The 23,820-nt window shown below is 38.8% G+C and overlaps 1 protein-coding gene across 26 annotated transcripts in view; it reads left to right on the plus strand.

The window, feature by feature from the left end:
* The window catches only part of MAP3K13 (mitogen-activated protein kinase kinase kinase 13), a 190,092-nt gene that overhangs the window by 77,467 nt on the left and 88,805 nt on the right, over positions 1 to 23,820 (plus strand). For 11 of the 26 annotated variants that reach the window (XM_065540326.2, XM_074031599.1, XM_065540324.2 and 8 more), the window contains exon 1: positions 2,291 to 2,537. The exons of the other annotated variants lie outside the window; for them this stretch is intronic. The gene's annotated coding sequence lies outside the window, so the exon portion shown is untranslated. Of the gene's footprint in view, positions 1 to 2,290; positions 2,538 to 23,820 lie in introns of those variants that run through there. 26 annotated transcript variants of the gene reach the window in all.

Genomic DNA, 23,820 nt, shown 5'->3' on the forward strand with positions numbered 1-23,820 from the left:
ACAACAGCAACAAACAGCTTTATTGAAATATGATTGATGTAGAAAAAGCTGTAAATATTTAATGTGTACAACTTGGCTGGGCGTGGTGGCTCACATCTGTAATCCCAGCACTTTGGGAGGCCGAGGAAGAAAGATCATTTGAGCCCAGGAGTTTGAGACCCACCTGGGCAACATGGTGAGACCCCATCTCTACAAAAACTTATTTAAAAATTAGCCAGGCATGGTGGTGCATGCCTGTAGTCCCAGCTTCTCGAGAGGCTGAGGCTGGAGGATTACTTGAGCCCAGGAATTCGAGGTTGTGAGCCATGATCGCACTACTGCACTCCAGCCTGGGTGACAGAGAGTGAGACCCTGTCTCAAAAAAAAAAAAAAATATATATATATATACACACACACACACACACACACATACAACTTGATGTTTCTTGGCTATCTTATTGACGTAGTCCACAAAAAGTTTGCCTCTTTCTATTAGTCTGTACTGTTTTGGAAGAAAAAAATGTTTTTTATAAATCTGATTCTTTTAATGTATCCTGGTTGGCTTTGGTCATTGTTAAAATAAATAGAGATGTATATTCTTCATCTTTCCATTTGCTCGTTCTTTTTTATTGTTATTATTTTTTGAGACGAAGTCTTGCTCTGTCGCCCAGGCTGGAGTGCAGTGGCGCGATCTCGGCTCATTGAAAGCTCCGCCTCCCGGGTTCATGCCATTCTCTTGCCTCAGGCTCCCAAGTAGCTGGGACTACAGGCGCCCACCACCACGCCCGGCTAATTTTGTTTTTGTATTTTTAGTACAGACGGGGTTTCACCATGTTAGCCAGGATGGTCTCGATCTCCTGACCTTGTGATCTGCCCACCTTGGCCTCCCAAAGTGCTGGGATTACAGGCGTGAGTCACCACGCCCGGCCTGTTCGTTCTTAAATAATGTGGTTCACTCAGGCCTACTGGACGTGTACCAAAACCGTATTTGCCTTTAGCACTCCCATGTTACCTAAGTAAACTTCTTTGGCCTATGTTCTTTGTAGTGACATTCCATAATAAGCTCCTTTAGAGAAGTTTGTTGGCTATGCTGTTTGCCAACAATATTCTATTGCTTCAGTATATACGGTACACTGAATACCTTTGCTGTGTGTAAAATAATCCTGAAAAGTTTTCCTTTTCCAAATGAGCTAAGAAGTGTACAATACTTACTAGTGGTCAGGTTTAGACCCTCCAGAACCACTTAGAAACAGGCCACCACTTTCCTTCTCTCACAGTTGTGTAAATAATCTGATTGAGAAATAGAGCAGATCTCTGTTCAGAATGTTCTTGGTCACTGGACACCTCATAACTGAGGCTTTATATTAACCACAATTGTTCTAGTTTCAAGGATTTGAGGCCATTTCCCAAGTTCAGAAAAATCATGGTCAGTATTTGTCAAGTATTAGTCGTTGTGAAGTGTAGTGATGAGGAGTGGGGACAATAAATATATTCATTTCCAATTTTGCATAACTGAAAAGTGTAAAAATAAAGAAGAAAGAGATGCTTTTCGAGTGAATTTAATACAGCTGTTTTTGCTGTTAATAATAAAACATCTTACTGAAACCAAAATTTGCTCAAAGTTTCATTAAGCACCCTTTCGGAGCTGTGTCTCAATCGACTGCCGGAAGTTGAATAAACCAATGAGGAAACACTGTACACTACTTAAAAGTAGTAGTAAATTTTTCTTCCATATCCACTTTTGATACATCATGAAGGTCAGCAAGATGTTACCGCTGTACAAAACAGCTACATTCATGCAATATTATTTTCCATATGCCTGTTTTCTTAGTTACTATTGTTCCCATGCATTCTTCCTGACAATTTTGCTTTTACAAGTCGTGGTGGGCAGGGCATACATGTCCACTAGTCTGCTAGTTTTAGAAATGGTTTTCCTGACTTTGATTTGTTTTTATCGCATCAGGCATATTGCTGAGCAGTAAGAAAAGGGTTGAAGAAAAGAATTCTAATGAATAAAAGATGGGATTTCTTCTATATGCATTTTTGTTAGCCTTGATTCCACCGAAATTCTATTTTGATTCCTTCATTCAATAGCAATAATAATTTTTTATGACTATCACAGCTTGAAACACACATACACACACACACGCGCGCACACACACACAAACACACTCTCAAGCTGCCAGTCTGTCTTAAGGCAGTGGCAGATGCCTGATTGGCGGGCTCTGTTTATTCTGTGACCAGATTCCTTCTAAAAGAAGGAAGGCCATGTCTGCCTGAAGCCTATTGGCCAGGCCTACTCTGGGCCCGCCCCTCTTTTTTTTCATGGCACACACCACAGCGAAGTCTGTGCGGAATCCTAAACCAGCCCAATTTACATCCATTCATGAATCTGTGACGTCAGCAAGCCTTTGGGCTCCTTTGCGGTGGGCTGGAGGATTGTGTGGGTGGAATCCCCCTCCCCTTTATTTTTCCAATTCTGCAAGGCTTTTAAAATTAACCTTACATCTTTTCAAAGCAAGAAAATGGAACAGCATGTGTAGGAATTCTTCGTTGTTGTGAGTATTGCTCTCTGTTTTTCCTGTTTCATCAGCATTTATTTCACAAGGACAGAGAATGTGTTTGTGATTTGAGGTGATTAGAAAGCTGATATTATTGAGGGCGACACCGTGAGAGAGAGAGAGACAGAGAGACAGAAGCGGAGAGAAACCCGAAACCCCGTTACAGCTAGGAGCCTCTGAAACTGACAGCTGGTTTTCCTTTGCTTGTCTGCCTGCTAGACGTGGACATTTTTCATTTACGGTTCTGCACGTTACCTCGGATGCCTGCTTGGCTTTCCTTAAAGGGAGATTTATTTCTCTGAGAGGTGATGTGGATGGTATTAGCGGAAAAGCCCAGAACACCAGAAGGGTGCTGAGAAAAGCGGGGCCCGCAAGACAGAGCAGGTTCTATCCTGCGGGGCACTAGTCTTCCTTGCGGCCGTTCTTTCTGCGGTTCCTCACCCTTCACCTTGCCTTTGTTTCATATTGTGTAACAGTCAGTATCTTGCGATTGCAATTTGGGGAAGATGAATACTTGTTCAACCATTTTTCAAAAGCTCTTATGACGGGAGCCATAGTGGTGTATTTATATATATTCATAGCTCTTCTTTATGTCACTCTCTACACTTTATTTATAGTGTCAAAAACCTAAAAAGCTGCATTAGAGGGAAAGAGGGAATTATCCTTACACCTGAGTTTTTCAATATCCTCTAATGAAAACTAAGAAGTGGTTATGTATGTTCCACAATTATATTGCATAGAAATGCACACGAGTGTTTTCCTAAGATGAACTTATTAGCTGAAAATAGTTTATTCCACTGTGTTGGGGAAACATGGAAAAGTTCTGACATGTTCTAAGTGTGAAGCTGGTTTGATAGTTTGCTACTGCAGTTTTAACAAAAAGTTAGTATTTGTAATTGAATTTGTTTTTCAAGGGTCTGGTTTATTCTGGTGAAAGTTGTGAGAGTAAAGAAGAGGGATGTGACACTGTGACATGTTCTGCCCCTGGGGCAGCTCCTCAACCCGAATAATCTGACAGCATTTTCCAACTGCTTCACTTTGAGCAATTTATATGCCTGTCTGCAGCATGTACCCAGGTGTTCTTTTTGGTGAGAAAGCAAAATGCCTGATATTTCTTATAGTCTAGGCTGTCATGTTTACCTTGTAAAATCAATACTTAATTTTTAGATTTTTCCATTATCTTTTCTCGTGAAGCAAGACTTCTAAATTATGGCTATAATATGTTTTGAATTGTTGTTCTTAATGAATCTTCCAACTGTAAACTCATCTAATTTCAAACTTATCATACCCGAGGATGTAACATTGTCTTTTGTTTCTCATCTTGATATTACCATCAATCGTTTTGTATTTCTGAGTACATTTGAACTTGCTGGAGTAATAGAGGGAGAACCTCTGCCTGATTCTAAATCAGATCTTTGTCCTATACTCAGACAATTGTGGTTTCATATTTTACTATTTTTTATTTGCTGTGTTTAACAAATGAGATAACATTTTGGACACAATATTTGTAAACACCTTGACTTATTTCAGCATTTTCCTTTTGTGTATACCTTCAGCGAGTTTGTTGAAAGTAGCAATTTCCAAGTAATTTTAAATTATTGAAGTCTACTAGCTCGAAAGATCAAATTCTTGGGATATTTTTAAAATGTTGTTTACATAATCCAACTCATCTTAAAAAATGTCTTTGATGCACATTTTGCCAAAAAAGAGCCTAATTTCTGTGAAAGAAATACTGTATGTACTTTGGATTTACTAAAGTAAAACTGTTCCTTTAAGGCACAGAGCAGATATAGAATCCTCCTCTCCCCCCACTCCTAGTGACTGTATTCTACATTATATTTATCTTCATGTATAGTGTACTTGTAGGGAAAAAAACAATAACTCTTAATTGTTTAATATCAAACAATAAAATCCTGTGTATCAGTGACTGTCAATAGATGGCTTTCTGTTTAAAAATTGAAGCTACTCCAGAAGTAGGAATTAATTTATTTAGTAAACAAAGTCAGTCAAACCAGAGCCATGTCCTGGGGAACTGTCAAAAGAATGGTTCCTAAGGGCCAGAGGCCACATCCACTGGTAGATGACAGAACAACCATACTTCGGATGACAAAACCGGTCAGTTTGGTTTGCACTGTGTGCCTATCCTCTTTCTATGTGCTTCAGCTGAATTAATTGCTTGGTGAGCTCAAATAATTCAAGATAACCAAGATGACCAATTCTGCCAGGTGGCAGCCTGATCTTGCAATTTTGATTAAAATAAAGAACATTCCCCAAGAACACTTTGTTGCTTAAAAAAAAAAAAAAAAAAAAATTCAAAAAATACCACACCCTTGTTCTCTGCTATTATTCTGTAAGAATATGGGGGAGAAAAAAAATTGAGAAAATGCAGTCTTTGCTCTGAAGGAATCTAGAAAGTAAAATGCCAGAAATAAACTTCAGTATTAGAATTACCTTTGGAACCTTTTTCCCCTCCCTCACCCACAGCCTCCACTCACCTCTCCTCCCCTCCCCTCCTCCCTCCCTCCCTCCCTCCCTTCCTTCCTTTCCCTTTCTCTTTTCTTTTTTCCTATTTAATGGTTTTTAGTATGTTCACAGAGTTGTACAATCATCATCACAGTCAATTTTAGTACATTTTCATTATCACAAAAAGAAACCATATACCCATTAGCAGTCACTCCTCATTTCTCTTCACCCCCCAGCCCTAGGCAACCGCCAATCTGCTTTCTCTATATATAGCTTTGCTCAGTCTGGATATTTCATATAAATGAAATCATACAGTACATGCTCTTTTGTAACTAGCTTATTTCACTTAGCATAATGTTTTCAAAGTTTATCCATGTTGTAGCCTGTATCAGTGCTTTTCTTTTTATTGTCAAATAATATTACAGTGCACCATATTTTACTTATCCATTCATCAGTTGATAGATATTTGGGTTTCTGCTTTTTTGACTATTAGAAATAATGCGTCTATGAACATTTGTGTACATATTTTTGTGTGAATTTGTTTTAATTTCTCTTGGGTATACACCTGGGACAGGAACTGCTGGCTCATTATGATTACTATATGTTTAACATTTTCAGGAGATGCCAAATTGTTTTCCAAAGTGGCTGCACCATTTTACGTTCCCATCAGCAACATATGAGAATCCAGTTTCAGCACATCCTCTTCAACACTTGTTATTATCTATCTTTTTGATTAGAACCATCTTAACAAGTTTGAAGTGGGATCTCATTGTGGTTTTGGTTTATATTTCCCTAATAACTAATGATGTCAAGGATCTTTTCATGTGCTTATTGGCCATCTGTATATCTTCTTTGGAAAAATATCTATTTAGACACATTGTCCACATTAAAAATTAGATTATCTTTTATTCTTGACTTGTAAGTTTCCTTTATTTATTCGGGACACAAGCTCTTTATCAGATACATACTTTGCAAATATTTTCTCTCATTCCATAGGTTGCCTTCACTTTCTTGATAATATTGTTTGTGGTATAAAAATTTTTAATTTTGATGAAGTTTAGTGTTTATTTTCTTTTGTTGTTTATGCTTTTGGTGTCATATCTAAGTCGGCTTTGCCTGACTCAAGGTCATAAAGATTTTCTTCTATGTTTTCTTCTAAGAGTTTTATAGTTTTAACTCCACATTTAGATCTATGATTCATTTTGAGTGATTTGAGAAGGAGTTCAACTTTATTCTTTTGAATCTGGATATCCAGTTGTTTGAGTAATATTTGTTTAAAAGACTATTCGTTCCCCCATTAAATAGTCTTGACCCCCTACCAGGGAACTTAAAAAAAAATACTGATGCTATGATCCCACCTCCAGAGATTTACATTTAATTGGTTTATGGTGGGACCCAGTGCTGATGTATTTTTAAAAAGCTCCCCAGCTGATTCTAATGTGCAGCCAGGCTTGAAAACTATTGACATGCAGGGTCTTAGAAGAGAGACAGACTTTCAGAATCAGGCGAGAAAATGAGTGAAAACAGAATTCTGATATGAAAAGGAGGGAAGAGAGGAAAATTGAGAAGATTCATACCAGAAAGCTTGAGTTTTCTTGTTAATCACTGAAAGAGTGAGGGTATCATTGGAAGTTAATGGAATTGTTAAAGAGGAGGAGCTAACATTTATTAAGCACTTTCTACGTGTCTGTAAATTTTTTTTATTTTTTTAAACAAGGTTTCCCTCTGTTACCCAGACTGGAATATAGTGGCTTGATCACGGCTCACTGCAGCCTCAGCCTCCTGGGCTCAAGCTGTCTTCCCACCTTAGGCTCCGAGTACCTGGGACCACAGACACATGCCACTATGGCTGGCTGTTTTTTAAATTTTTTATAGAGATGAGGTCTCCCTATGTCGCCCAGACTGGTCTCAAACTCCTGTGCTCAACTGATCCTTCTGCCTTGGCCTTCCAAAATGTTGTAATTATAGACGTGAGCTGCTGTGCCCAGCCTACATGGCTATAAACCTGTTGGGAGCTTTTAGATAAATTATTTTATTAAAATATAATCTTCATCCATCCTGGGCAACATGGCAAAACCCTGGGTCTACAAAAATTAGCTGCATGTGGTGGCACGCCTATAGTCCCAGTTACTCAGGAGGCTGAGGCATGAGAATTGCTTGAACCCGGGAGGCAGAGGTTGCAGTGAGCCTTAATTGTGCCACTGCACTCCAGCCTGGGTGACAGAATAGACCCTGTCTCAAAAAATTAATTAATTAAATGTAATCTTCATGATATGAAGTAGGTAGTATTATTCCCACTGTACAGATGAGGAAAAAAAAGACTCAGATAGGTCATTGACTCAACCAAAGACACCAGGTAGTGTATGTTGTATCCAATTTTCAAACCCAGCTCTGATTCCTCATTCTGTGCTCTTTCTTCTGTTTACCATGGATTGTGAACATTAAGTTTTGCCATGAATTGCTCTTGGTCCAGTCCAGCATGAGTCTAAAATCTTCTGTAGCACTGCTCTGGAATGGGCAAGAGTAAGGTAAGTTAGATGTTAGGGGTTATATAGGGTTAAGTGTTGGCACAGCACATGCAGTGGGAGTAAGAAGGTGAGGGTAAATGAGGATTATCACATAATAACCATGGAGCCCAGACAGGCTGTACTCTCCCTAGATGTAGCCAGCAGAAAACGCCCTAAGAGGGTGGCAGTCCAATATATTGGGCATGAGAGAATGATTGAAGGGAATGATAGAAAAGATGAACTTCCAGGCGTGGTGGCTCACGCCTGTAATCCCAACACTTTGAGAGGCCAAGGCGGGCGGATCACCTGAGGTCAGGAGTTCGAGACTAGCCTGACCAACATGGAGAAACCCCATCTCTACTAAAAATACAAAAAAATTAGCCAGGCATGGTGGTGCATGCCAGTAATCCCAGCTACTTGGGAGGCTGAGACAGGAGAATCACTTGAACCCAGGAGGCAGAGGTTGCAGTGAACCGAGATTGCACCACTGCACTCCAGCCTGGGCAGCAAGAGTGAAACTCCATCTCAAAAAAAAAAAAAAAAAAAAAAAAAAAAAAAAAAAAAAAGAACCTAGTAGAATTAGCAAGTGTAAAGGTGCTGTCATCATTTTTCTATTCATTTAATCAACAATATTGATTGAGCATTTACTATGTGTCCTAAGTATTAGGTACGCAGCAGTGAATAAAACAGACAAAAATTGTTGCCCTCTTGGAATTTATTTTAATCTAATGAAAGCAGATGAACAGTAAGTAAGTAAATTATGTTTAGACAGTGATAAATGTTAAGGAGAAAAATAAAGATGGGAGGGGAATAGACTGTGCTGGCAGTGGGGTAAATTTAAAATGGGACTTTTGCATTGTATTGTTTATGTGCGGATATTGATTCCTCAAGGAGATTGTGAACCATCAAACAAAGGGGTCAGTAATTGACCTAGTCAGGCACCCTGAGATGTAGAGAGTTTCTTCTAAGTCCTAAAAGTCAAAGTGAATATTCAGTATTAACTTTATTGTATAAGTGCCATGTTGGGGAGATTAGTGATGTTTCTGTTGGGTGGAGAACTCTTTTAACCTTGCATGCTTCTCTATTAGAATAGATCCTCATACGTAAGTGTGTGGATGCGAATGTGTGCCCTCCCATAATATCACCACGGAGAATCACTGCATAGTAAGGCATAGTTAATGGGGGGATGTGTTCTGCTTCTCAGATGAGTTGGGCAGAGAACCACCAATGTAGGCAATATTGAAAACATTTAAATTTCTTTTACCTTTAAAAACACTTTAGCAGGAGTTTCACACTCACCACCTTGAACAGAGGTTGAATTGAACCCTTGGTGTATAGTAAAGTTTTTAATAAATAGGTTTATCATTCATCCATTTACCTGCCTTCTTTATCTAGAAGATTTTTATACTAAAATGGATAAAATCCACATGTTTTCTCTTTACCTACTGCAAGGCACGAGGATGGATGCAATGGAAAAAGAATTGGACTAAGACTGTAGGAGTCTATGTAGCAATCAGGTCATCCTTACCAGGTCATCCTTAGCAAGGCAATTACCCATTTAGCTTTTTAAAAAATTTTCCTTAGTTTTGGTTTTAACATGAGAGATGAAGAAATTGTTCTTAGTGATCTCAAATGTTCTTTTTAACGCTAACATTGTAACATTCTTGGAACCTGGATGTTAATTAACAACATTAAATAAGCAAGTGACAATTTCTAAGGCAATCTGGTTAAAATATACTTTTATTCCAATTCTTTCACAGTATTTTTTTTGTTTTTTGTTTTCTCAAGATGGAGTTTTGCTCCTGTTGCCCAGGCTGGAGTGCAGTGGCGTGATCTCAGCTCACTGCAACCTCCGTCTCCTGGGTTCAAGCGACTCTCCTGCCACAGACTCCTGAGTAGCTGGAATTACAGGCATGTACCACCAAGCCCAGTTAATTTTTTTATTTTTTAGTAGAGACAGGTTTCACCACATTGACCAGGCTGGTCTCGAACTCCTGACCTCACCTGATCTGCCAGCCTCGGCCGCCCAAAGTGCTGAGATTACAAGCCCAGCGCTTTCACAGTATTTTTATAGAAATTTAGCCTCCATGGCATGCTGCTACAACTGGGGAGGAGATGAAAGTGTCAAAATTGTTTCAGATGGAGACATCTAGGTGATACATTATAGATTAAATCACCTTCAATTTGCCCATGGACTTTCCTTATAAGCAGGAAATAGATTCCTGATCAGTTATGACTTTACCACCTTTAGGCATGCCCATTATAAATGTCAATTGTCTTGACCGTTGTTCTCTGTAGTCAAAAACAAAAACAAAAACAAAAACCTTCCATTAGACTAGTGATTTGGTGATCTGGACTAATAGGGGATGTGGCTACAGATAATCCAGTAACCCTAGTTTGGTTGTACGTTGTAGCCTTTTCCTGATGTGACCTTTGTTAGTGCTCCTAACAGAATTCATCCTATTGCCTCTTTCTACCCATCTCTCACTATCTCCTTTTGTCTTCTAATTTGAACTGAAGCTAGATGAAGGATGAAGACTATATTAAATTGAAAAAATGAAGACCCACTAAATTCATAAATATTATAACCAGCCTTTGTAAAAATAAGATATTATTCTGTATGATAATTGCTAGCTTTTGAAAATTGTTCTTTTCATAATTTTCCCAATAACAAGTTGGTCGATGGATTGGTATTTAAAATTTGTAGATTTTGCCCCCCCCCAAAAAAAGGTAAATTTTAAAATTACAAAACGGAAAATTCCCTTTTCATTTGTATGTTCACTTCATCAGTTTGGAATTTTTCTTACAATCTTCTTCATTTGTATAATTGTCAAGCCAAGAGGCCTGATGTCTAGTCCTAACAGCTATAATAATTTTCATATAGCATTTTCATTTAGTAACAATACATATCTATGTAGCAGTGTGGTAAAAACATCTTGCAAAAAGCAATCATGTGTTGCAGGGCAACCCTAAGAGAATGTGCAGTAACTGTACAATTTTAATTGTTTAAAAATTTTCAGGAAAAACAATGTAGAACGTCCTGCTGACAGATGGTGATTGTCTTCAGTGTGCTAATTTGCATTGTGAATTCCTGGTCTGGGGTAATAGTAGAATTGAGCAATTCTGAGGACATTTTAGTGAAATTCTGGATTCACAAAAGGCCAGAGAAGTAAAGAATGAATTGATTCAAGGTTAAGGTAGCCAAAGATGAAGGACTGGAGAAAGATGATAGAAAAAAAGGAGAGCAGAGCCCAGGGAGACTGTGGCTAAGCTGATGAGGCAGGTGGCAGCCAGGACAGCAGTTTCCACCTTAAACAGAAGGGAGTGGATCTGGGACTCAGACTGAAAAAGACTCTTTGGAGTCGTAAAGGGGGGCTGTCACAGTTGCCATTACTAAAGAGGGCTCAATTTGCAAAATAAGCCCACTAAGGCTCCTTATTACCCTGAGGCATTGTGCCTGCATTTTTAGTAGCTGGCCTGCCTGCCTTTAATAGGACACATTAGGCTATCTGCAGGCTTGGATAACCATGGATAATTGAGGCTAGTGAGATAAAGCTCACCAAAATGCAAAGCCATGATTGCTTTTTCCAGGGAAAATAATCTCTTGATTAAAGTTAGGTTAAGCATTTTACTAATTACTCACCAATTATTTCCTCCCCCATAACAAATTTAGATAGTATGCACACTAAGAAGGAACAGATGCAACATACCTTTGGATATTTCCAGCCACTACTTCCAGACCTAAATTACAGACCCACTTTCATTTTTGCTAAGCATAGAAACTCCTGGGAAACACTCACCTGATATTATAGCCATTAGGGCTCAAGAGCCCATTTACAAAGAAATTTTATGACTTTGCCAGGTTCTCCCTTCCCCTTCCTTCTCTTTTTTCTGGCCATTTTTGAGCAGAATCCCTTCCATCTGTTTGTCTAAGAAAAAATAATAGAACATTTGCTTGTGTTAATGATCGAAGTTATGCCCTAATCTAGTCTTTTAAGTATTCTCAAAGACCTAGAGACAGACTAGACCAGGTTTCTTGGAGAAAGAAAAGCAATCACATAATCCTTTATATTTTCTGTAATAATTTCCTTTCTCCAATCAGGGCTTCCGCATAACACATTGAAAAGTACTCACTCCTCGTCATCTGCTCTCTTTTGATTAAAAGGTTATCTACATTGATGATAAGGATTTCTTTTAACTGAATCTTACACCTTTGATACCAGATTTTGTTAAAGTCAATCTGCTTTTGTCATAAATTTTCTTATAAATAGCCTTTATCTTTTTTCTGCTATTTAATAGGCTATGGAATGGCTTTAAAAACAAAGAATAGCCAAAGAATAGCCAACTAGGTTCTAATACACTTTGACCATATCTGAAAAGTAAAGAGAGATGATAAGAGAACCTCATTATTAATGCAGAGCAAAGAGGACCCTAAGATAAGGTCCCTCTTCTCCCCACCCCCCCCAACCCCCCCCCCCACCGAGGAAAAGGAAGTCACTCCAAGGGAGTACCTATACATGAGACTGTCCTGCTAAAGCTTCACCAAGCTCATGAGAAATATGAAATGGTCATTTTCATCTACCTGAAATACATAGAACTTGTACCCAGAAATTCTTTACACTGATGAATAGTTATAGACTTGAATTGGCTGTGTGCTGGATTTGAAGTTTCGGGGTAAGGAAGCGATAGTATTGAGGATTCCATGTTCTAGGAAATCTCTTCTGGTTTATTCTTGGGTAGTGATAACCAAGGATTTGTCAGAGACTGGAAAGCTAAGCTTCTGTGCCTTGTTTTGGGACCTCTGCTTTCATAGCTGTATATTATTTTTCATCATAGGAAACTGAAAAAGTAGAAACAAACAAAAATGTATCTTTGATACTTTTTACCAAATTCCTCAGATTCTCCTGCTTTTGTATGTAATTCATAAAATATAGTTTATGAAAAACTACTCAATGTTTTTCAGATGGCTCACGCTTGTAATTCCAGCACTTCGGGAGGCTGAGGCGGGTGGTTCACTTGAAGTCAGGAGTTTGAGACCAGTCTGGCCAACATGATGAAACCCCAACTCTGCTAAAAATACAAAAACTAGCCAGGTGTGGTGGCATATGCCTGTAATCCCAGCTACTCAGGAGGCTGAGGCACAAGAATCACTTGAACCCGGGAAGCGGAGGTTGCAGTGAGATCATGCTACTGCACTCCAGCCTGGGTGACAGAGAGAGACTCCATCTCAAAAAACAAACAAAAAGAATATTTTTCTGATACTTTAATGATAGAGTGTGTCTAAATAACAAGAGAACAAAGCTTTTTTTTTCTATTTCTGTTTCTCAATTCCCATTCATATTGCCCTGCCCCTGCCAACCATGACTGGTTCCCATCTACGTGGTTAGCCTGGTCCTATACAGCGAAAAGGATTTCTTTTGATGAGTTATACATTCATTATTTTTTTCCCTCCATCTCACCAAAAAAGATGAATTAGCAAGTTAAAAACATCAACTCTGCAAGAGACCTACCCGTGAACCAGCTAAAGCTGTGGTTCTCAAAGTGTGGTCCCAGGACCAGGACCATCAGAATCACCTGGGAACTTGTTAGAAGTGCTCATTCTCAGCCAGGTGTGGTGGCTCTCGCCTGTAATCCCAGCACCTTGGGAGGCCGAGGCGGGTGGATCACCTGAGGTCAGGAATTCAAGACCAGCCTGGCCAACATGGTGAAACTCTGTCTCAACTAAAAATACAAAAATTAGCCGGGCATGATGGCAGGTGCCTTTAGTCCCAGCTACTCAGGAGGCTGAGGTGGGAGAATCACTTGAACCCGGGAGGCAGAGGTTGCTGTGAGCCGAGGTCATGCCATTACCCTACAGCCTGGGTGACAGAGTGATGCTCCATCTCAAAACAAAACAAAAACAAAACAAAAAACCCCCCCCCCCAAAAAAAAAAAACAGAGGAAGTGCTCATTCTCAGGCTAGGCATGGTGGCTCACATCTGTAATCCCAGCACTTTGGGAAGCCAAGGCGGTTGGATCATGAAGTCAAGAGATAGAGGCCATCCTGGCCAACATGGTGAAACCCCATATCTACTAAAAATACAAAAATTAGCTGGGCATGGTGGTGTGTGCCTGCAGTCCCAGCTACTCAGGAGGCTGAGGCAGGAGAATCGCTTGAACCCGGGAGGCGGAGGTTGCAGTGAGCTGAGATCACGTCACCGCACTACAGCCTGGCGACAGAGTGAGACTCCATCTCAAAAAAAAAAAAAAAAAAAAAAAAAAAGTGCTCATTCTCAAGCCACTCCCCAGGCATTCTCAGTCAGAAATGTTGAGGGTGGGGCCCAGCCATCTGTGTTTTAACAAGCTGGCTAGGTAATGCTGATGCATGCTAAATTTCAAGAATCCTTGATTTATAGCAGAGCTTCTCAGACTTTTAATGTGCATAGAAATCACCTGCAGATTTTGCTAAAGAAACAAATTCTGATCACTTGGCATGGAATGATTTTTGTCAACATTTCTAATTAGCTCCCAGGTGATGCTAATGCTGCTGGTCCTAGGACCACATTTTTTGAGTAGCAAGGATCTGAAGAACTGTCATAAGGCAGGCACTCCAAGAACTACTATGAGAAGCAGGCTGTATCAAAATTCTAACTTTACCAGTAGCTCCTAGGGAAATATTCCTAAAAGAGGAAGAAGGCTTTTTTTTTTTTGAGATGAAGTCTCGCTCTGTTACCCAGGCTGCTGTGCAGTGGCAAGATCTCAGCTCACTGCAACCTCCGCCTCCTGGGTTCAACTGATTCTCCTGCCTCAGCCTCCCCAGTAGCTGGGATTACAGGCACATGCTACCACACTCGGCTAATTTTTGTATTTTTAGTAGAGAGGGAGTTTCACTATTTTGGCCAGGCTGATCTCAAACTCCTGACTCAACTGATGCACCCACCTTGGCCTCCCAAAGTGCTAGGATTACAGGAGTGAGCCACCGTGTCCAGCCAAGAGGAAGAATTTCATGCACAAAGTATTGATCGTAGCATTTATTTTAATAGAAAGAGAATTAGCTTAACTTCTCAATAATAGGGAAATATAGTTCGTTAATCCTCATTATTCACAGATACTATATTTGCAAATTCACCTAGTAGCTAGAATCTATTTTTAACCCCCAAATCAATACTCCTGGTGCTTTTACAGTCATTTGCAGACATGCACACAACAGCAAAAAAATTGAGTCACCTGACATAACACACTCTCAACTGGGGTCGAACAAGATGAGGCTCTCTGCCTTCTTGTTTCAGCTCTCCTATTGTAAACAACTGTCCTTCTTGAGGTCTATTTAGTGCCCTGTTTTTTGCATTTTTGTTGGTGATTTCACTGTTTAAAATGGCACTAAAGCATAGTGTTGAAATACTATCTAGTGTCCCCGAGCCCAAGAAGACTATGATGTGCCTTACAGAGAAAATGTATGTGCTGCATAAGTTTCATTTAGGCATGAGTTATTGTGCAGTTGGCCATGAGTTTGATAATAACAAATCAACAATATAGATTATGCAAAGTGTCCTTAAACAGAAGCACACATAAAACAAGGTTATGTATTGATCAGTTGACAAGCATGTTGTGACCAGAGGCTTACAGAAACCTAACCCTGTACTTCCCCTAGGAGCAATGGCTGAATATTCACTAGTTCAGTCCTCACTGAGGCTTTATAGAATGTAGCTATTGTGAATAACAAGACTTAACTGTAGTTAATAATCAATATGCTGCCATTTTAAAAGGATAATGATGAAATCTATGCAATAATATAAAAAATGTACAATAGTCCCCCTTTATCCATGGGAGATATGGTTCAAGACCTCCCAGTAGATACCTGAAACTGCAGATAGTATCGAACCCTATACATACCAGGTGTTTTTCCTAAACATACATAACTATGATAAAGTTTAATTTATAAATTGGGAACAGTAAGAGATTAGCAACAATAACGAATAATAAAATAGAACAATTATAACAATAAACTAATAAAACTTTGTGAATATGATCTCTTTCTCTCTCTCAAAATATCTTGCTCATCCAATATGTTATGCATCAAAATATCTTACTCATCTATTTTTGGACCATGGTCCACCAAGGGCAACTGAAACTGTGGAAAGTGAAACTGCAAATTAAGTTAAGACTACTGTATATGATGTAGTGATAAAAGACAAGAAACAGGAGACAAAGTGTCAAGTATATTACGATTAGAGTTACATTGAAATTTTTTTCAGGTAAGAAAATTGAAGGTAGTATACAACTACAGACTGGATGTTTGCCCCTCCAAATTCATGTTGAAATTTGATCCCCAGTGTTGGAGGTGGGGCCTAATGGGAGGTGTTTGGGTCATGGGGACAGATCCCTCATGAAGAGCTTGGCACCGTCCTCGTGGTAATGAGTGGATTTTCACTCTATTAGTTCCCACAAGAGCTGATTGTTAAAAAAGAGTGCGGTACCTTCCACCTCACTCTTGCTTCCCTTCTTGCCATGTCATTTCTGCACACACTGGTACCCCTTCACCTTCTGCCATGAGTGGAAGCAACCTGAGGCTTTCACCAGATGCTCGGCCTTCTAGCCAGCAGAATCATGAATCAAATAAACCTTTTTTCTTTATAAATTACCCAGTTTCAGGTATTCCCTTATAGCAACACAGAGACTAAGACATATACCAATAGTTTAAAAAAAATTAATTATAAATAATAATTACACATTTATGGGATACATATGATATTTTAATACGTGTATATAACATGTTACTGTATCAGGGTATTTAGGATATCCATCACCTTGAACAATTATCAGTTTCTTGTGTTAGGAACATTTCAAATCTTCTTTTAGCTACTTTGAAATATACAATAAATTGTTGTAACTATAGTCACCCTACTGTGCTATCAAACACTAAAACTTATTCCTTCTTCATAACAGTATGTTTGTATGTGTTAACCAACCTCTCTTCATCCCCTCTTCTCCACCCTTCCCAGCTTCTGGTAACTATTGTTCTACTACCTACCTCCGTGAGGTCAACTTTTTTTAGTTCCCACATATGAGTGAGAACATGTAGTATTTGTCTTTATGTGCCTGGCTAATTTCACTTAACATAATGACTTCCAGCTCTACCTCTGCTGCAAATGACTGCATTCCATTCTTTTTTATGGCTAAATAGTATTCCATTCTCTGTATGTGTGTGTGTCACATTGTCTTTATCCATTTATCCATTGATGAATAATTGAGTTGATTCCATATCTTGATATTGTAAATAGTGCTTCAGTAAACATGGGGGTGCAGGTATCCCTTTGATACACTGATTTCCTTTCCTTTAGATAAGTTACTCCATAGTGAGAATGCTGGATCATATGGTAGTTTTATTTGTAGTTTTTTGAGAAACCTCCATATTGTTTTCCATAATAGCTGTACTTATTGACATTCCCACCAACAGTGTATAAGAGTTTCCCTTTCACCACATCCTCACCAACTTTTGTTATTTTTTGAGAATAGCCATTCTAACTGGATGATATCTCATTGTGGTTTGATTTGTATTTCCTGATAGTTAGTCATGCTGAGCATCTTTTCATATACCCATTTGCTACTTATGTCTTCTTTTGAGAAATGTCTATTCAGATCCCTTGCCCACTTTGTAATGGGATTATTATTATCACTTTTTGTTGTTGAGTTGTTTGTATATTCTGCATATTGGTCCCTTGTTGGATGAATAGTTTGCACATATTTTCTTTCATTCTACAAGTTATCCCTTCACTTGGCTCATCGTTTCCTCTGCTGAGTAGAAGTTTTTAAAGTTAGCGTAGTTCTGTTTTTCTATTTTTTGTTTACTGTGCTTTTGAAGTCTTAGCCATAAAATCTTTGCCTAGACCCATGTCCTGAAGCATTTCCTTGATGTTTTTTTCTAGTAGTTCTGTAGTTTCAGGTCTTATGTTGTCAATCCATTTTGATTAGATTTTTTAATAAGAAAAGCCCAGGACTAGTGGCTTTACTGCTTAATTCTACCAATCTTTTTTTTTTTTTTTTGAGACAAAGTCTTGCTTTGTATCTCAGGCTGGAGTGCAGTGGTGCAATCTTGGCTCAGTACAACTTCTATCTCCTGGGTTCAAACGATTCCCTGCCTCAGCCTCCCAAGTAGCTGGGATTACAGGCATGCACCACCATGTCCAACTAATTTTTGTATTTTTTTGTTGTTGTTGTTTAGTAGAGATGGGGTTTTGCCATGTTGGTCAGGCTGGTCTCGAACTCCTGGCCTCAAGTGATCCACTCACCTCAGCTTCGCAAAGTGCTGGGATTACAGGTGGGAACCACTATGCCTGGCTAAATTCTACCTATCTTATAAAGAAGAACTAACATGAATTCTTCTCAAACTATTCCAAAAAATTGAAGAGGAGGGGGCCAGGCATGGTGGCTCATGCCTGTAATCCCAGCACTTTGGGAGGCCAAGGTAGGCGGATCACAATGTCAGGAGGTTGAGACCATCCTGGCTAACACGGTGAAACCCCGTCTCTACTAAAAATACAAAAAAAAAAAAAAAAAAAAAAGCCAGGTGTGGTGGCGACCCCCTGTAGTCCCAGCTTCTTGGGAGGCTGAGGCAGGAGAATGGCATGAACCTGGGAGGCGGAGCATGCAGTGACCTGAGATTGCACCACTGCACTCCAGCCTGGGTGACAGAGCAAGACTCCATCTCAAAAAAAAAAAAAAAAAAAAAATTGAAGATGAGGGAATTCTTCCTAATTCATTCTGTGAGGCCAGAATTACCCTGATATCAAAAACTACACAAGGACACAACAAAAAAAGAAAACTACAAGCCAGTAGCTCTGATGAACATAGATGCAAAAATCCCCAACGTAACGCTAGGAAACCAAATCCAACAACACATCAAAAAGTTAATACATGGCTGGTTATGGTGGCTCACACCTGTAGTCCCAGCACTTTGGGAGGCCAAGGTGGGCTGATCACCTGAGGTCAGGAGTTCGAGACCAGCTTGTCCAACACTGCAAAACTCTGTCTCTACTAGAAATACAGAAATTAGCCAGGCATGGTGGTGAGTGCCTGTAGTCCAACATACTCAGGAGGCTGAGGCAGGAGAATTGTTTGAACCTGGGAGGCAGAGGTTGCAGTGAGCCGAGAGCATACCACTACACTCCAGCCTGGGTGACAAAGAATACCCTATCTCAAAAAAAAAAAAAAAAAAAAAAGTTAATATGTTTAATATACACGATCAAGTGGAACTTATTAAGATGGATCAACATATGCAAATCAATAAATGTGATACCAGCAAAAGAAACTATCAACAGAATAAACAGACAACCTACAGAATGGGAGAAAAATTTTGCAATCTATGCATCCAACGAAGGTCTAATATCCAGCATCTATAAGGAGCTTAAACAAATTAACAAGAAAAAAAACAAACATCCCCATTAAAAAGTGAGCAAAGGACATGAACAGACATGTCTCAAAAGAAGACATACATGTGGCCAACAAACATATGAAAAAAAGCTCAACATCACTGATCATTAGAGAAATACAAATCAAAACCATGATGAAATACCACCTCATACCAGTCATAATGGCTACTAAAAAGTTGAAAAACAACTGGTGCTGGCAAGGTAGTGGAGAAAAGGGAATGCTTTTATACTGTTGGTGGGAGTGTAAACTAGTTTAACCATTGTGGAAGATAATGTGGCTATTCCTCAAAGACCTAGAGGCAGAAATACCATTTGACCCAGCGATCCTATTAATCGGTATATACCCAAAGGAATATAAATCATTCTACTATAAAAACACATGCACACATATGTTCATTGCAGCACTATTCACAATAGCAAAGACAGGGAATCAACCTAAATGCCCATCAATTATATATTGGATAAAGAAAATGTGGTATGTATACACCATGGAACACCATGCAGCCATAAAAAGGAACAAGATCATGTTCTTTGCAGGGACATGGATGGGGCTGGAGGCCACGATCTTTAGCAAACTAGTGCAGGAATAGAAAACCAAATACCACATGTTCTCACTTAGAAGTGGGAGCCAAATGATGAGAACACATGGATACATGGTGGGGAACAACACACACTGAAGCCTGTCAGAGGGCAGGGGGCGGGAGGGGGAAGAGGATCAGGAAGAATAAGCTAGTGGATGCTGGGCTTAATACCTGGGTAATGGGATGATGTGTGTCGCAAACCACCGTGGCACACATTTACCTATGTAACAAACCTGCATATCCTGTACATGTATCTCTGAACTTAAAAGTTGAAAAAAGAAGGGAAAAATAAATAAATAAATGTGATACATCACATCAACATCAGCAGAATGAGAGGACATATGCTATAGTTTGGATATGGTTTATTTGTTCCCACCAAATTTCATTTTGAAATTTGATTTTCAGTGTTGGAGGTGGGGCCTAATGGGATATGTTTGGGTCACGGGGCAGATCCCTCATGAGTATACTAATGCCCTCCCTTGCGGATCAGCGAGTTCTCACTCTATTAGTGCCTGTGAGAGCTGGTTGTTAAGAAGAGCCTGGCACCTCCCCACCTCTCTCTTGCTTCCTCTCTCTCTATGTGATCTCTGCACAAGTTGGCTTCCCTTTGCTTTCCACCATAAGTGGAAGCAGTCTAAGGCCCTCACCAGATGAAGATGCCCAATCTTGAACTTTTTCAGGCATCAGAATCAGGACTCAGGGAAACCTTTTTTTAAAGAAATAAATTACCCAGCCACACGTATTCCTTTTTAACAACACCAAATGGGCTAAGACACCATATGATCACCTCAATAGATGCAGAAAAATTATTGATAAAATTCAACATCCTTTCATGATCAAAAATTTTCAAAAAATTAGTCATAGAAGGATCATACCTCAACATAATAAAGACCACATAAGAGAAACTCACAGCTATCATCACACTGAACGGGGAAAGGTGAAAGCTTTTTCCTCTAAGAACGAGAACAATATGGTCACTTTCACCAGTCTCATTCAACATAGTATGGGAAGTCCTAGCCAGAGCAATCAAGCAAAAGAAAGAAATAAACAGCATCCAAATTGGAAAAGAGGAAGTCAAATTTTTCCTCTTTGCAGATAACATGCTCTTATATATAGAAAATCCTAAAGACTTCACCAAAAAACTCATAGAACTGATGAACAAATTCAGGAAAGTTGCAGGATACAAAAGTCAACATACATGAGACAAGAACTTAGGTGGCTGAAAAAAGTGTAAAAATCAGTGCACAAAAATCAGTAGTTGATACTGATTATATAATATATAATATATACCAATATATACCAATAACAAACTAGCTGAAAATATATATTGTATATATTCGTATATATACAAATATATACCAATAACAAACTAGCTGAAAAGTAATCAAGAAAACAATCCCATTTACAATTGCTACAAAAAGAAAAAAAATCCCAACTAGGAATAAATGTAACCAAGGAGGTAAAAGACTTATACAAGGCAGCTATAAACACTTCTAAAAGAAATTGAAGAGGCCAGGCATGATAGCTTATGCCTGTAATCCTAGCATTTTGGGAGGCTGAGGCAGGTGGATCACTTGAGTCCTGGAGTTCCAGACCAACCTGGGAAACGTGGCAAAATTTTGTCTCTACAAAAAATACAAAAAGTAGCCGGATGTGGTGGCATGCACCTATAGTCCCAGCTACTCGGGAGGATGAGATGGGAGGACTGCTTGAGTCCAGGAGGCCGAGGCTGTAGCGAGCCATGATCACAGCACTGCACTGCAGTCTGGGTGACAGAGTGAGACCCTGGCTCAAAAAAAGAAAAAAAGAAAAGAAAAGAAAAGAAGAGAAAAGAAAAGAAAAGAAAATTGAAGAGAACACAAACAAATGGACAGATATCACATGCTCATGGATTGGAAAAATTAATATTGTTAAAAATGGCCATATTACCCAAAGCAATCTACAGATTCAATGCAATCCCTATCAAAATACCAATGATGGTCTTCACAGAAATAGATGAAACAATCCTAAAATTCCTACGGAACCACAAAAGACCCTGAATAGCCAAAGCAATACTGAACAAAAACAACACAGCTGGAGGCATCACAAAACCTGACTCCAAAATATATTACAAAGGCATAGTAACCAAAACAACATAGTATTGGTATAAAAACAGACACATAGACCAATGGATAGAATAGAGAACCCAGAAATAAATTCATGTATTTACAGCCAACTGATTTTTACCAAAAATTTTTGAGTTAGGGCAATAAAATTACTTTCTTCTCTATTTCTCAAATTTTCCTAATATTGTTTTTTGTTTTTTTTTCAGTTTTGACATTTTTATTCACTGATCATAAATATAGTCTCATGAGCATTAAGGTGATCATGAATGATGTACTAGCACCTGGAACATGACCATCATGGAGCACTCACTGTTTCCCCACCACTGGCCAAAGAAGTCAGGGCAACTAATTTTCGTAATATTGTTACATTGTTTTTTAAATGTTACACCTTAAAATTTGTGTTGTATTCGTTCTTTCAGAGGTACCTCCATTTTACTTCCCTGAGCAGCAGAAGTAGTACATTCTGGTTGAGGAGTTGACCTTCTTAGGAAAGACCTTTTGGACATCAGTATACGAGAGTATGTTCTCTGTGTTAAACAAAATAAAAGTTGCCCTAAATGACAATATGAACATCCAAGAGTCATTCAGAATTACAAACCTCTGGTCAAGAGTAATTCAGAATTACAAACCTCTGGTAAAGCTAAACTAGGTACTTAATAGATACTACTAGCACCATGTTTGTAAATAATTTGTCTTGCCTAATCATAGCCTTCCAAATTTCTCTACACTGTCCCACTCTTTCAAAGGGGTTACAAGTTTGGCCTCTAAAGTGAGACAATGCTAGTTGAGTCTTAGTGTTTCCATTTATTAGCTGTATGCCTTGGGTAAGTTATTGAAAGTCTCTAAGTTTCTCCTATGTATATAATAGGAATAATTACAGAACCAACAGGGGTTAAATGAGATAAGATACATAAAGTCTGAGCATAATGCATCAGATGTACTAAGCCCTGAATAAATGATAGTTGCTAATATACATTAGCTTCTTTCTTTTCATTTATTTTCTAACCATGTAAAAAAGACTGCCAGTTGATACCTGGGGGAAATTTTTTTAAAAAAAGATAGAAAAAAAAAAAAAGAAAGAAAATAAAATAGTATTCCTGTCCACAAGAATTCACAGTCTACTTGGAGAGATTGACACATATACTGTATTTTAGTTGGACAGCAATTCTCAAACTTTTTGGTCTCGGGACCAAAAAAAAAAAAAAAAATGAGGACCCCAAACCAAAGGCTTTTGTTTATGTAAGTTATATCATCTATATTTACCATATTAGAAACTAAAACAAAATATTTGTTAAGTATTTATTAATTTATTTTAAAAATAATAAACCTATTATACAGTAACATAAAGAACATTTTCTTTCATGAAAAAGAACTACAGTTTCCAAACCTTCACAATTTTTTGTGAGGAGAGTGGTATTATGAAAAGAGGTCTTTGCAAATGTCTTTAATGTCCGACTTAATAGATGATAGCCGGATTCTTCTATCTGCTTCTGCTTTCAATCTGTTGTGATATCAAATGGTATATAGTGGCCACGGGAGATGTCCACTGTCTACTTGTGAGAGAATGTGATAAAAAGGAAAATCGTATCTTATTATTATGTAAATAATTCACAGACCCCCTAAAAGATCTCAGAGATCCCCAGGAGTTCCCAGAGCATACTATAAGCACCATTGCGTAGGGTGTGGGTAATAGCTAATATCTCTATTGGGTTTACTGTGTGCCAGACACTGTTCACAGTGCTTTACATATTTAATCCTCACAACAGCTCTGTGTGGGGGGTGCTGTTGTTATTATCTCTAATTTCCAGATGAAACCAAAGCACAAAGAGAGTAAATTCATCAAGGTGGAGTCAGCATTCAGTTTCAGACTGTCTGGCTTCAGGGTCCAGACTTTCCTATGCCACTGCACTGCCTCCCTCCTTGGCAAGTGAGCACAGTTTCATAGAGAAAATAACATTTTTCTTAAAGGCTATTCAAAGATGGAGGTTCTAATAGACAACCCTTAGAGAACATTTTATCATTACAAAGCAGGATTTTATTCTTGTGAATGTTTTCAACCTTCAGCTTTATCTCCTAAGTTTCTTTGAAATCATTTTACAGTCAGAATTTTTTTTTTTTTTTTTTTTTTGAGATGGAGTCTTGCTCTGTCACCAGGCTGGAGTGCAGTGGCACAATCTCGACTCACTGCAACCTCTGCCTCCCGGGTTTAACCAGTT

This window comes from Macaca fascicularis, chromosome 2 (genome assembly GCF_037993035.2).
Source record: "Macaca fascicularis isolate 582-1 chromosome 2, T2T-MFA8v1.1".
Classification (NCBI taxonomy): Eukaryota; Metazoa; Chordata; class Mammalia; order Primates; family Cercopithecidae; genus Macaca; species Macaca fascicularis.